This window comes from Pseudonaja textilis, chromosome 15, assembly GCF_049901715.1.
Source record: "Pseudonaja textilis isolate UNSWEBS1 chromosome 15, rPseTex1.2, whole genome shotgun sequence".
Taxonomy (NCBI): domain Eukaryota; kingdom Metazoa; phylum Chordata; class Lepidosauria; order Squamata; family Elapidae; genus Pseudonaja; species Pseudonaja textilis.
Window position 1 is genome coordinate 464,360 of NC_142004.1, and position 13,180 is coordinate 477,539.

The following is a 13,180-nucleotide window of genomic DNA, read 5'->3' on the forward strand; positions in this document are numbered from 1 at the left end:
CAGAGTCCCCTCCCTCCCTCCCTCCCTTCCTTCCTTTCCTCCCTTCCTTCCTTCCTTCCTTCCTTTCCTTCCTTCCTTCCTTCCTTCCCTTTCCTTCCTCCCTTCCTTCTGTTTATAGCAATTGAATGAAAATGTACAACACGGATCGGCAACAGCTGACAAATGAGATCAAACAGACATGATTTCAAGTTGGCTTCGTCCCGAGTTCTGATTGGCATTAATTGTGAGCACTTGCAAAGCAGGGAGCCGAGAGCGGCTGACATTCGCTCCGAGCGAACATTTCCCTTCTAATAGTTTTAATGATTACAATGGGAGCCCGTGATCAGCTCTGCGCATTAATAACTCCAGAACAGCTGGGGAGGCGGGGGGGAGGGAGGGAGGGCCAGGGGGGAGGGGAGCTGCAGGGGAGGGTCCGCCCTTCTGCCTGTGCAACACACATCCACTCACGTGTGTGTGTGTGTGTGTGTGTGTGTGTGTGCACCACTGAAGCCCCTCCCTCCCTCCCTCCCGCAGAGGAAGCCTCCCAGCTCAGGACCCAAAAGGAGGCGGCCAGGTACAGCAACGGTCCAGCTGGCCGCCCTGAGCCTGCCTAGAGCTTCCCCAAGCCTGGCTGGGCCATCTCGGTGCCCCCTTCGAATGCAGAGCATGTGCAGAGGGCAGGAGGACTCTTCCCCTTCGGAATGAAAACTCAAAGTTTGGGAAGCTTTCTCTCTTTAAGCGCCCCGCACCCACTGCACCCCCAAATTAGACCCGAGGCAACCAAGGGAGCCCCATCGGCCCCTCTGCAAGCAGCAGAGACGCACCGGAAGGCCTCCTGAGCGTGGAAACTCCTGCCAGGCCTCCCCCGTTTCCCAAAGCAGCCGAGGGGGAGAGGCCGACTCCAGCAGGGCATCCAAGCACTTCTATTCCGGCGAACGCTTTGGTTACACGGGGTCCCCTGGGCTGCTTCAGGGCCCCCCCTCCTTTTCCAGGCACAGGCCGAGCCTCAGCTCTGGCTCTCTGTTGGCCGGCCCACCCTTCCCGAAAGCCCACTCCCGTCTCCCAAACGGGCTGGACTACAACACCCATACCCCTCAGCCACAGGCTTTTCACCACCCGAAAGAGGCTGAAGAACAGCCTGAGAGGTCATCCATAAGTGCCTTTGCGCTACAACCTTTGGTCTCTTCTTACAAAGAGGAAATTGTCCACCCCCCTTCAAGCTCAGGTCTTCCAGCCTGATTAGTGATGGGCCAGTTACCTGCCGCAGAGCCAGCCTTCTTCCCCCTGGCACGAGGGGGGCCCTCAAGCACGATTCAAAAACACAGGCGCCCCTCATGACCAGGCAGCTCAAGGGGTGAAACACAGCCCCCCCCCCCAAAAAAAAACCCAGTTCAACAGACACCCATCCCAGGCCAAGCAGGTTGGCGAATCCTTCAAGCCCTCATCCTCCAAGGGAGAATGCCCATCGCTCCCTAGCCCAACGCCAACTTTCCACCAGGATCCAGGTTTCATACGGATAATCCGGGCGGCAGGAGTTGGGGGGTGTCTCCCCAACTTCAATCTCTCCCCTTTTCTCCTACGTTGAGGGGAGCTAGCAGCCGTCACTGTTGGGTGACAGGGAGCTCCAGGTGCCTTCAAAGGCCCCTGAGGGGCAGGAAATGCCAGGCTTGACTCGTTTAGGTGAGAGCGGGATCAGAATTACGGACAAAAGGGAGCGAACGCGCACACACACACACGCACCCCTAGAAATATTAGGGTGACTGGGGGTCGCTTTCCTCGATCTTCCTCCCTCCACCTGCTCACCCTTCCTTTACATCTTTCAATCAAGATTTTTTTTGGCGGGGGGGGGGGCACCCAGCCACTATGCTCAAAAGCAATTCTTTTATTCCACCAGAATCACAAAGAAGCAATTACCCAGCTGCCTTTAAGCTGACACCCCAAAAGTTCAGCCAGCAGGTGATAGAAGTGGGGGAGGAGAGGATTCACAAAGAAGGGGATTAATCAGGAACTGCCCTTCCCCCCCGTGCCCCCACCCCCCACCCCCCACCAGCCTGGACTCCAGGAAAAACCTGAGCATCTCAGGATCCTTTCTCTGGAATTAAAATGCCAATTCGCTGATCTGCAGGAGGGAAAATGCAAAGCAATTAAAATCTTGGGGCGAGGAGTCTTCCCCCCCTTCCTTCCTTCCTTCCTTCCTTCCTTCCTTCCTTTCGATCCAAGGCTTCTCCTGGGAACGAGAGGCGGCAGCAGAATTCATTCGGCTCCCAGGGAGTCCAGAAGTTCACCCCAGCCCTGCAGGGACCTCCGGCATCTGGCCGGCAGGGCAATGGGTAGGGGGGCTACGGGGGAGGGGGGGGCAGGGCGTGTGGAGTTCAGCAGGCTGAAAGGCTGGGGGCCAAGTGCAGCCGGCCCTGGGAGGGGGCTTAAAAGCACCAATATTGTCTTCCCAGGCAATAAAAAATTCCCAGCAGGCTCTTGTCGGTTTCAGGTCATTAACCTGTTTTTATTGAAAGGTTGTTTACAGCAGTCATAAATTGGTTCCTTTCTGTGCCTCTCCAGCAAAGAGCCATCGTGAGACCCCGGGAAAGGGAGGGGCAGCAGCTGGGAAGAAAGCCGCAGCCCTCAGACCCCAAAAGGGGAGGGGGCTCTCCAACTGTGCCAGGGCCATTGCCAGCAAGTGGCTCTGGATTGGAGGCGGACAGTGGCCCAGACGGTCACCAGGGAAAGCATCTCCATCCACTCGACTGGGGGGGGGCGGGAGGGGCGGAGTCGGCAAAGTTCAAACCCAGAGTGGGAAGGGGAGGGCCCGAGGGTGGTGGGCAGGGGATCCGGAGTCACTCACAGCCAACCAAGCCGGGAAAACCCAGAAGACGCTGCAGCCGCAGCTGGCCGGCCGGCTGGAGCATCCAGAAACGCAGGTCCCTATTTCAGAGGCCCCAAAGAGAGCGGCCTGCCCTGCATGGACCGTCTGGCCAGCGGCTACGGAGCCAACCGGACTCCTCAGATGGCCCAGAAGGGAAGAATCGCCCCATCCTGGAGCAAACAGCCCCCCCCCACCGCCCCCCAGATCCCAGGACCCAAGAGTTCCCCTTTGGGTGAAATCCACCAGCAGAAGCCAGCAGGCAGGGAGACGCGGCTGCCTTGCCTGGCTCCTGCCGGACGGTGCTGTCAGAAAGAGGGGCCGGAGGAGACGGTTCCTGGAGGTCCAGGTGGGGTTTGGACCAATGTTCAGAAATTCTAGGCCTGGCCACAAAGAATGGGAAATTCCCACCAGATTCCCACCAGAAAGGAGGGTGGCTGATAATCCAAAGCAGGCAAGCAGGCTCCAAGCTGGAGCCGATGTGGGAAGGATGCCTGGAAAGACTAGAGATAATTATATGGAATAGGAAAACCGCAAGCGGAATAAGCGTTTAATGATTAATTGTATTCCAACGTTTAATTTTAACTCTGATTTTTAATTGCAGGAATGCTGCTCCCATCCTTTTCCTACCGGAAGCTGCTGTGCTGGTCGAAGGAACAGAAAGCCCATTGGAAAGGCAATAAATAACTAAATCAGCCAAGCAAACACCTGCACGCATCTTGCTCTGCTCTGCGCAGGCCCCCCCCTGCCCCCCCACGGGGCCAGCTGCCGTCTCTGGCAACACACAAAGCCACACACTGCAGACGCAAAGCGGAGGGGAGAGAAGGCAGCCCCTGCAGCCCCCTCCCTTCCCTCTGGCTAAGGCGGCAGGGGGGAGAACCCTCCTCCTCCTCCTCCTCCTCCTAAGTCGCTGGATGTGCCTGCCCCCCAACTTTCAGTGTCTCTGTGCAGCTCACATCTCTGGGGGACCCCCCTGAATTGTCCCATCCTCTTCAGGAGGGGCAGCTTCCAAAACGCGGTTCTCCTCATAGAGGGAGGGTCTTTCTCTTCTCCTGCAGGGCTCACAGGTGGGCTGGGTGGACCAGGGTGTGTGTGTGTGTGTGTGTAAGGAGAGATCAGTGGGAGGGGAGGAAGGGTTGGTTTTCCATCCTGAAAGCCGTGACAGTAAACGGGGGGAGTGAAATATTGGGCTTGGGGTTCCTTTCTATCATCCTAAATAACCGGCATGCTTTAGAGGGAGGGAGGGAGGGAGGGAGGGAGGGGCATTTCACCCAGAAAGTGGGGGGGCCACCAGGCCGGCCAGCCCCGTGCAGTGACTCACTTGAAGGTGTGCAAGGCAAAGTCCGCAGGGAGGACGAACGGCCCGGCCCTTATTGTCCAGATCTCCCCTCCCCCAACACCCCCCCCCAGCCAAGGCAGCACCGTATGCAGGCCCTGCTTTCTCTGGAGGGGAGGGAGGGAGGGGGAGGGTGTTAGGCAGCTCTCCACCAATGTCAGCCGGCTGATAATTATGGAGGGCATCTCCTCCGGAGGGAAGGCGCGCAGGGGAGCAAGTCACTTAGCAACCCAGCGGTGCCCCTGGAGTGGCCGAGCGACCAGCCATTTTCCCCTGCCCTGCCCTGGTGGTGCCAGGCAAGCACGAACGGCGCTAGGCAGGCGCACAATAGCTCTTGACACGCAAAGAGGTTAACACAATAAAGCCAGCTTTAGCCGGCTCCCTCCAGGGAGAGAAGCCATTCGCCCGGCCAGGAGGAGGAGGAGGAGGACGTAATAAAGGCTTTTGTGAGCGGCATTAGCCGGAGCGGAATTGCCCTTTCATTGAATTACCTGGCGTGGATGTTAGCTTTTCCCCGAGAAGGCCCAAGGCGGGAGGGAGCAAGGCCTAGTGGTTCCTCCCCCTGGCTGGCGTGGAAAGACCCACAATGCAACTGGCCACAGGCCCTTAAAGCCTCACCTTTTTCTACTGGGGAGAGAGCCCCCCCCTTCCTCCCCCCTCCCCAAAGTGCCTTTTGCAGAGCCAGCAGCCAGGAGGTGCAGGCTGCAGTTTCCGGAGGGACCGCAAAGCTTTTCCTGACTTATCTCTGCCCAGAAGGAGCCAGTCTAGGAAACAGGGGACTCTCCAGAGCGAAGAAAGGAGGAAAAATAGTCCACAATTTGAAAGCGGACCTTTGGCAACGGGTTGCCTTTTGATCTTTCACACATCCACAATATGGACTAGGAACTTGAGCATGGACTCAACCTACGGTAACAATAGTGCACGCTCTCCAGTCCTTAGCCAACTGCATCATCCTACCCAGAGCGCCTCAGACCTGGGAATTGGGGCGGGAGGGGAACGACATCGCATCATCCATCACCGGATCCAAACAACGGAGCAAGGCTGAAGAGACTGAGCAGAATATAAACAGACCCTGCCAGGGGTGAGTAATGTTGCAGAATCAGACCCCTCCCCTCGGGAAAACGGCCCCCACCCCTACTCCTACTCTCTAACAGCCCAAGCGGAATCCAGGCCCCACCCCCACCCCACCCCAGGGCCTGCATGACCCTCCCCTCCCCCTTCCCCTCTGCAGCCTTGGGTAACGGAGGAAGATTCAGTGGCTTTGAGGCTTAAATGTTTAATGCGGCTCCCTCTTTATACTTGAAATATCTCGCAGCGTGAAACTGAGAGGAAAGCGGCAGAATGGAGATTTATTGACCTGTTCGAGGATCTGCAGGCAGAGAAGAGAGTGCCGAGGCCAATCGGGGAGGCTTTTAAAGGCAGGAAGGGCACAAAGGATTCCCAGCACTTCCTTCTCCCAATAACCATCAGTAAATCAGTCAATGCCTCTAACAAGATCAAAGGAGACGACGCACCCTTTCTGGTCCGTTCAGATAAAAAAGACCAGGGACCTACAGGCGAGCGAGCAAAGCGTTGGCCAATTGTGCAAGCTTTCCAGTTCTTGCACAGTTCTTGACCAGGCAGACAATGTATAAAATTCCAGGGGGAAAAGTCATTCCCTTGGTAGGGCACACACACACACACACACACACACACACACACACAAAAAGAAGAAAAATAAGTTATTATTCCCTCACAGGCTCAAGGATGCTCCACTTTCACAATCTGGACTCAAAGGAGCACCCCAGCCAAGGCGGGTCAGGCAATTTCTCCCAGTGCTGCAGCTCAAATGTCTTGCTTGAGTGAGCTGACACTAACAAGCGTAACATTTCACAGAATTTTTTTATCCTGGTCCGTCTGGAAAAGGTCTTTGCAGTTACAGGTAAACCGGCTGGTTTTATTCAACCGATATGGCACCGTCCTATTCCAAAGGCCCATGTCAGGGCATCCACATCACAATCAGGATTAAAACGGGGCCCAATCGCCTCGTTCTTATTTAAAGGCCTGGACAAAGAGCAGGTCCCTTGCTCTGGTGCTGAAATTGTCCTTCTCTCCAACAAAACTCCGTGCAAAGCCCGAAACTTGAAAACTTTTTTTCCAAGCAAGCAGGGAGAGGGGTGGGGGGATGGGCGAAGTCTTGTGCATTATTCTACGCTCCTCGCCTCACACGCTTTGCCCAATGAGGCGCTGGCGGCGTCCCAAAGCCACAGCCTGAACTTGACCCCTGGACTCTGGTGCCCAGACGCCGACCCCGAATGCCGCCGCCTTCTCCATTGGAGAAAAGGCCTCTGGGTTCACCCACCCACCCACCCACCCTAGGGAGCCTCCTCACAGCAGATGGGGAATGGGGGAGGGGAGGCAGACGCCAACTTGACTTCACCGGCAGGAGGAGGAGCTCCAGGCAGATTGGAGGGGGGCAAAGTCCCAGGTCAGTAGAAGCCTCCTTCCAGGGACGAGCCAGTAGAAAGGCCCTGAGGCCGGGGGGTGGAGTTAACCTTCATGATTAGGTTAGGTCCAACTGGGGGCTTCACAAGGCCACCACCAAGGTTTTCAGCTGGGTGGGAGGAGATCCGGCTTGCCTCCCAAAATCTGGGCTCAAAGGAGGCTAAAACCAGAAAGCCCCAGGCCTGCTCAGGAGGAACCAGAACAAGAGGCTTTGGGGTGGGGGCAGCACCCCCACCCCACCCCGACTGCACCGCCTTCTCCCAGCCCAAACTCTCCCGGGGCTCCAGGGAGCAGCTCCCTCAACACAGACCCCCCCCTCGCCTGGACCCCTTCGATGCAGGGGGGGGAATAAATAAAGTGGCCTCGGAGGCTCCCGGCCCCAGCCAGCCCCATCCATCAGGCCAGGCTTGGCCATCCGGCAGCAGCCAAGTTTCTTCCTCCCAGTTTGGGAAAGAAAGCAGCCCTGTGCGCTGGCTGGGCAGCTGGCAGCTCGGGGTGGTTCAAGGGCAGCAGCAAAGTCCTTGCCAGGGAATTGGGCCTTTGCTGCCAGCAGCGGCGGCAGCACCTGCCAAAGCCCCTCCCCCCAGTGGATCTCCCTGCAAAGCCCTTCGAGGGCCCCCCCAGACAGAAACTGCCCCCCAGGGGAACTGGCGGCCTTGCAGGAAGCCCCAGCCTCACTCTGGGCAGGGGGCTGGTTGGGGGTTTTCCTCCCTCCTGAAATCGGCCCCTTCAGCAGGGCAGCCTCCACGGGCTCCGGGATCCTTTGTGTGGGTGCCCAGCAGGCCCCGGTGGGAGGAGGAGGGGAGGGGGGGGGAGGGGAGGGGAGGCCTCTCCCGAAAGCCCCCCCAAGGAAGCACAGAGGCAATAACTTTGCTCAGCCGGGACGGCGGGCGGTCAACCTTCCTCCAAGCTCCACTTGGCCCACAGGGGAAACATCCTACCGGCCCGCAGGCCACAGACTGCCGAGACCCCGCGGACTCCTAGGGCCGGCCGACGCTCCCGCGCTCTTCCCACCAGCCCCTTGGGACCCCCGCCCACCTGAGCCAAGCAACGGCGGGGGACCCGTCCCGCCCCGCTGCTCGTCATGGGGGGCCTGATCAGCCGCAGGAAGCTCCCCCCTCCCCGAGACCCTCGGCCGTCGGGCCAACCGCCCAGGGGAAGCGGACGGGGAGGGCCGAGCAAGGCCGGGGCGGACTGTCCCAGCCAGACGCCCAGACTGCCCTGCCCATCATCCTCGGCCAGGCCCGGTCTCCGATGTCCCCGCCGCCCGCCCGCCCAGCCCTCTCCCCTCGCCGCCCGCTTTACCATCTCGGTGCGGCTCCGGCTCGGCTTCAGGGCGCCTCGGCCGAGAGCAGCAGCCGCCGCCGCCTCCACCGCCGCCGCCGCCGGGTCCTCGCGGCCATGAAGGGAGCCGAGCCAGGAGACGCCGCCCGCCGCCGCCGCCGCCGCCGCGATCCTCAGGGGCAGCCCGGGCGCGGCGCGGCGCGGCCGGGTCTCCGCGGGGGTCGCCAGCCGCCAGCGGGGCTCACATCCTGCCGGGGCCGCGCACGGCGTTGCCGGAGCAGCCCAGACGACATGGAGGGGGCGGCGGGGCGGCGGGGCTGGTCCTTTGTGTGCCGCCGCCGCCGCGCCGAGCAGCCGGCGGACGGGCGGCCCAGGGCAGCGCTCCGGCTCTCCGGGGCCGCGCGGCGGAGGAAGCGGGCCGGGACCGCCGCGGCCGGCCTGATGCGGAGCGCGGCTCGGTCTCCGGCCGGCAGGCTTGAGCAGCCACGGGGACGCCGCTCCAACGCCGCCTTCTTCTTCTTCTTCTTCTTCTTCCCGCGAAGCGCCGGGCCGAGGCGGCTCCAGAAGCGGAAGCTCCAGCCGCGACCTCCCTCCGCGGCGGCGCCGGCGACTCTGAGCCGCGCAGCGCGCGCGCCTCCTGCGCTCCCTCCGCCGGGCGGCACACGCGGCCCGGCCACGCCCCCATTATCCCCGGGCCGGGGTTGCCCGGGCGACGCCACGAAGCGTCCTCCCCCGCCGGAGGGGGCGGGGCCTCGGCAGCCACGCGCCCGGCTTCGCGAGTGGGCTCGGCCGGCCCGGGTCCCCCGGGAGCCCCGCGGGGGAATGCGGGCGTGGGACGGGGCTTCCTCGGCGCCCCCAGGGGCACTTGATCCAGGCCCCGGCAGGCGGCCGCCCTCCACCCGCCGCGCGTCCGTCGAAGTTCTGCGAGCGTCGATGGGAGCGCCACCTCCTAGGCCGCTCCCATCGTCCCCAGCCGGGCTGCTCCAGGCCGTGGTCGGCCGGAGGAGTCTTTCCTAGCGCGATGCTGGGCTCCGGTTCCGGGCAGGGAGGTGGGAGGCAGCCCGTCCCCGTCTCGGGCTTCCTCTGAACCCAGACTGAAATTTCCTTTTCTCCTGGCGTTTCTGACAGGCTCCGCTCACTTCCCTGCTCAGGGTTTTCCCTGTTGCTCCCCCCGCCCCGATCCACGCACTCCAAGCCCCCTTATCCTCTCCAGCACGACCCTGGCTCTGGGTCTAGTCCGCTTCAACCCCTCCCTGCCCCCTAACCCTGGGCTTCCCTGCCCCGAAGGGAGGGCCCACCTTCCTCCCCCTTAGGAGCACCCCCCCCCTTCGGCTTGGCTGTTTCTTGAGCAGACAAATCACAACGGCCACAAGGAGGGCAGTGTGTTTTCTCTTTTCACAGCTCTGCTGGGCTGTCACACGGAGGAGAGAGAGAGAGAGATTTCCTGGGAATTAAAAAACCGGCCTTTCTCCTCGGGCTTCAATGCCTTGAAAGCCCCATCAGATCCGGCTTTCTTTCTCTACAAAGTTATTGACTTATCAAGGTTAAACTGCGCTCAGTGCGGTCCAAGCAGAGAGGGCTCCCTCCGCATTATGCTGTCATCGGGAGCCGTGTTTTCATGGCAACCGGCCTCCTTTTCTGCACATTAAACGGTTGAGTTGTGCAAAGTTCAGACATTACATAAACAGAGAGGTAACAACAACAACAAAAATCAATGGGCGCGCAGGCATGGGAAGAGAAGATAGCATTGATTGGCTGGGCCATCAATAGGTGGGGATCGGGCCTCCTTGGCCTCTGCGGAGCCTTCCTGTACAACGGTGAGAAAACAATGGGCTGAAGGACAGAGAGCTGGAAAGACGGGGAGGGGAGGGGAGGGGAGGGGGGGAGGGGAGGCCTCAAGATCTGCCTTTCCAGATGTCAGAATGGAATTAATAGCTGCCCCTTACTCTGCCGCAGCTCAGCTGAATTCAGAGCCATTTGCCGCACCAGCCCTCGAGTGCCAGGCTGGCAAACTGAGAGCGATCACACCCTGGAGAAGGGGTCCTTTCCGAGCCCTTACTTCAGCCCCCCACCAAAATATTTCAGACCTTTAAAGTTGCAACCAGCCACCCAAAGTGACAAAGTGAAAGGATATAATAAATTATATAATGTGAATATAAGAAATTATTTTTCTTGTATGTACCCATTTGATGTATTCATAACTATGTTTATACTTATATCTGTTATCTTATAATCGCTTGACAAAATAAATAAATCAAAAATAAAATTCAGAGAGGCAGCCAGCCACTTTGTCTGGGCCCGCGAGGCCTTCGCTCTCTGCACGGCTGGGATCAGAAGTGCTTTTCTGGCCGCCTCAGAATGTTTCAGGCGAAGCTTTTATTCTTCCCAGCCCAAAGAGGGAACCAATTTCTCCCACCTGCCAGAGATTCCAAGCCCACCCATCCAAGGGCCCAAATTTGAAATAAGATCCCTGCATTCTCACCCAGCCTCACCTGAGAAGAGGACCTGGAGGTCACTTATTCCAAGCCCCAAGGATGAAGTCCTGCAGTCTTTTAACAGACAGGAGGGAGGGGGAGGGCAGGGGAGGGGAGGGAGGAAAGGACTGGCTGAAACAGCTTTCTGGCCTGGGGAGAGGAGGCGGCTGGGGCTTCAATGAGCCCACCGCAGGCATGGCACCCCCAGTCTATCCGGCGGCTCGTGGGAGAAATCTAAGCGGCAGCCAAGGAAATGCCACACCAGGGGGGGCCCCTCCCCAGCCTCCTAATGCAATTGGGCCCATAAAGGGGGTGCATTTCCTGTTTGTGAAAGAGGCCCACCGTTTCCGATTCAGGGGCAATTCCAGGCATCCGATGCTGCGTCTCCTCTGGGGGAGAAACCCCGCTGGTTCTTCTCCATCCAGCTGGCCCCAAAGCCCGGCCTGAGGAGAGGAGAGGCGGCCACGTGCTCCCTTCCGACACCAGCCTCCCGGCTGCTCTGAGTCTTGGGCCGAAACACTGCAGGGGGGCAGCGATTAAATGCTTGGAGGGAGAAGCTGACCCTGACTGAGGCTGGTGCTCGGCTGGGACGTGGGAGAGAGCCAGAAGTGCCCGGAGGTCTCCTTTCCACACAAACTCAGTGCCCCAGTGGAGTGTCCCAATTTGCCTCAAAAACCATCCAAACTCCCTGACCGTCTTTCCGTTTTGGAGCACATGATCTGCACTCATCACCCAGGGACTCCCAGCTCCCACCAGGCCAGGCCTGGGCAGTAAGGCAGAGATGGACGGACTGACTCAACCTGCATCTCCTCCCAGGCAAGGGTGCTGGTCCAACTTCTCGCCCTGCAGAACAGCAGCCTGGCTAAAAGAGCCCCAAGCCGGATAGAAAACATCCCGGCAGGATAAGCCACCCCCGCCCAGTGTAGGGCAGAAATCAAAGGGGAGCCATTTGACAGGCAGAGCAATTCACCAGATGGGTACAACCCCCGCCCCCCGCTTATTGCTTCCTGCGGCAACATCAGTGACTCCTGCAAGACATTCCGTGGGGGTGGGGGTGGGGGGCATCCTGCAAGGATTTCCGATGCTCTTTGACTGCAGGGGGTGCAGGGATGCGTCGGAAGCCAGTAAAGAAGGGGAAATTGCAGCCGGCCTTTGACGGTGTTTTCAGGGGGTGGAGGGCAGTGAAGAGCCAGGCTTGCCCCATAAAAGTCCCACCTCCTTCACACAAGGACACCTGGAGACACCCTCCCCACCCCCTCCCCAAGGGTGTCTCGGAGGCTGATCCAAGCCTCCCTGCCTGGGAAAGACTCAAACGGGGAGCAGCTCCCCTCCCGCAAGCAGCACAAAGTTTTGCAGGCTGCCCCCCTCAACAGGGTGGCGGGAGGAAATTGGTGAACAGCCCCCCTTGCTGGAAGAAGAACAGGTGACCCCCCAGAAGAGCCGGGAGAAGCAGCCGAGCAGGGTGGGCCAGGCACAGGGAGACGTGGCGCCGGCTCTTGCACCCATGGAGACGGAATCCCTTGGGGCAGGTTGACCCAAACTTCCCCACTGCTGGACACGCTGCGGGCCGGCGTGGCTGTGGGAATCGCGGCTTCTGCAGAGACGTGGAAAGGAAGAGCCAGAGGAGGCGAGAGGGAGGCAGGGAGCCTTCCTGGCTGGGTTCCCACTGGGACGTGGCCCGCTTTTCAAACAAGGCGTCTTGCTGCTGAAATTCCAGATGGAAACGGGAAAAATATTGGCAGTTCTAAAAAACGGCTCTAGAGAGAAGGAATAACAAGGCCAAGACAACAGAGCCACAAATTCCAAGATTTCTCTGGCAGGGAGCGATGGGCCCCTATTTACTGGCAGGGGAACAGGAGGGCCGTGCTGACGGTTGGGCTCTGGGCCTTTCAATCGGCCGCCTTCAGCTGCCCCCCAATCCCGCCGTTGTGTGTCCCCCCCCCCGGCCCATGGCTGCCCCTTTCTGAAAAAGAAGCGGCCTTCCGCCTTCTCCCCCGTCAGGTCTCCTGATGGAAGGGGGGGATTTGATCACCTGGGGGGAGGGGCTGCAAACTCTCCCCCCCCCAAAGGCTCCATGCTGCTTCTCAGGAAAGAGGAGGGGGAGAAAGCCACCTGGGGAAAAGGTGAAGCCTCGTCCTTTTGCCTGCTGCCCCCCACAAGCTTTTCTTGGGGGGGGGGCAGCCATAACAGTGATAAAACCTCCCCAGACAAGGCGACTGGTCCCTGGGATCCCTAGGCACACAGGAAGCGGGGGTGGGGGGGGAGAAGGGTCCTCCAAGGACCCCAGGGCAAACTTCCTCTGCGGAGCCCAGGTGGCTTCTGATGCCACCTGGGCCAGAAGGGGTTGGGGAACGTGGACCGGAGAACCCCTGGGACTAGTTACAGGTGAAAAGGGAAGGGGGCTCCGAGCCGAGGATTAGCTTGATTAGGGTCATTAACTTGGCCGGCAATTTCCCCCTTTTATCTCTGGCTTCCATCAAAAAGGGATTGTGGGAATCCTCCCCCTTCCCCATGTTAGTGTCCCCCCCCCCCGTTCTTATTAGCTTCAGTGCAGAAATTCTGGGCAAACGGAGCAGCGCAATTAACTATGCATGTGGCTTTATTTGTCTGTGTGTGTGTGTGTGTGTGTGTGTGTGCAGGCTTTGCACAAAAAGGGGAAAGAGCGGTCTATTTTTGTGCGTCCCTTCTGGGAAACAGCAAGCGGTGGGCCTCTCGCCTCCCCCCGCCCTGCTTGGAAGCCTCCATTATCCGCAGCTGCTTAAT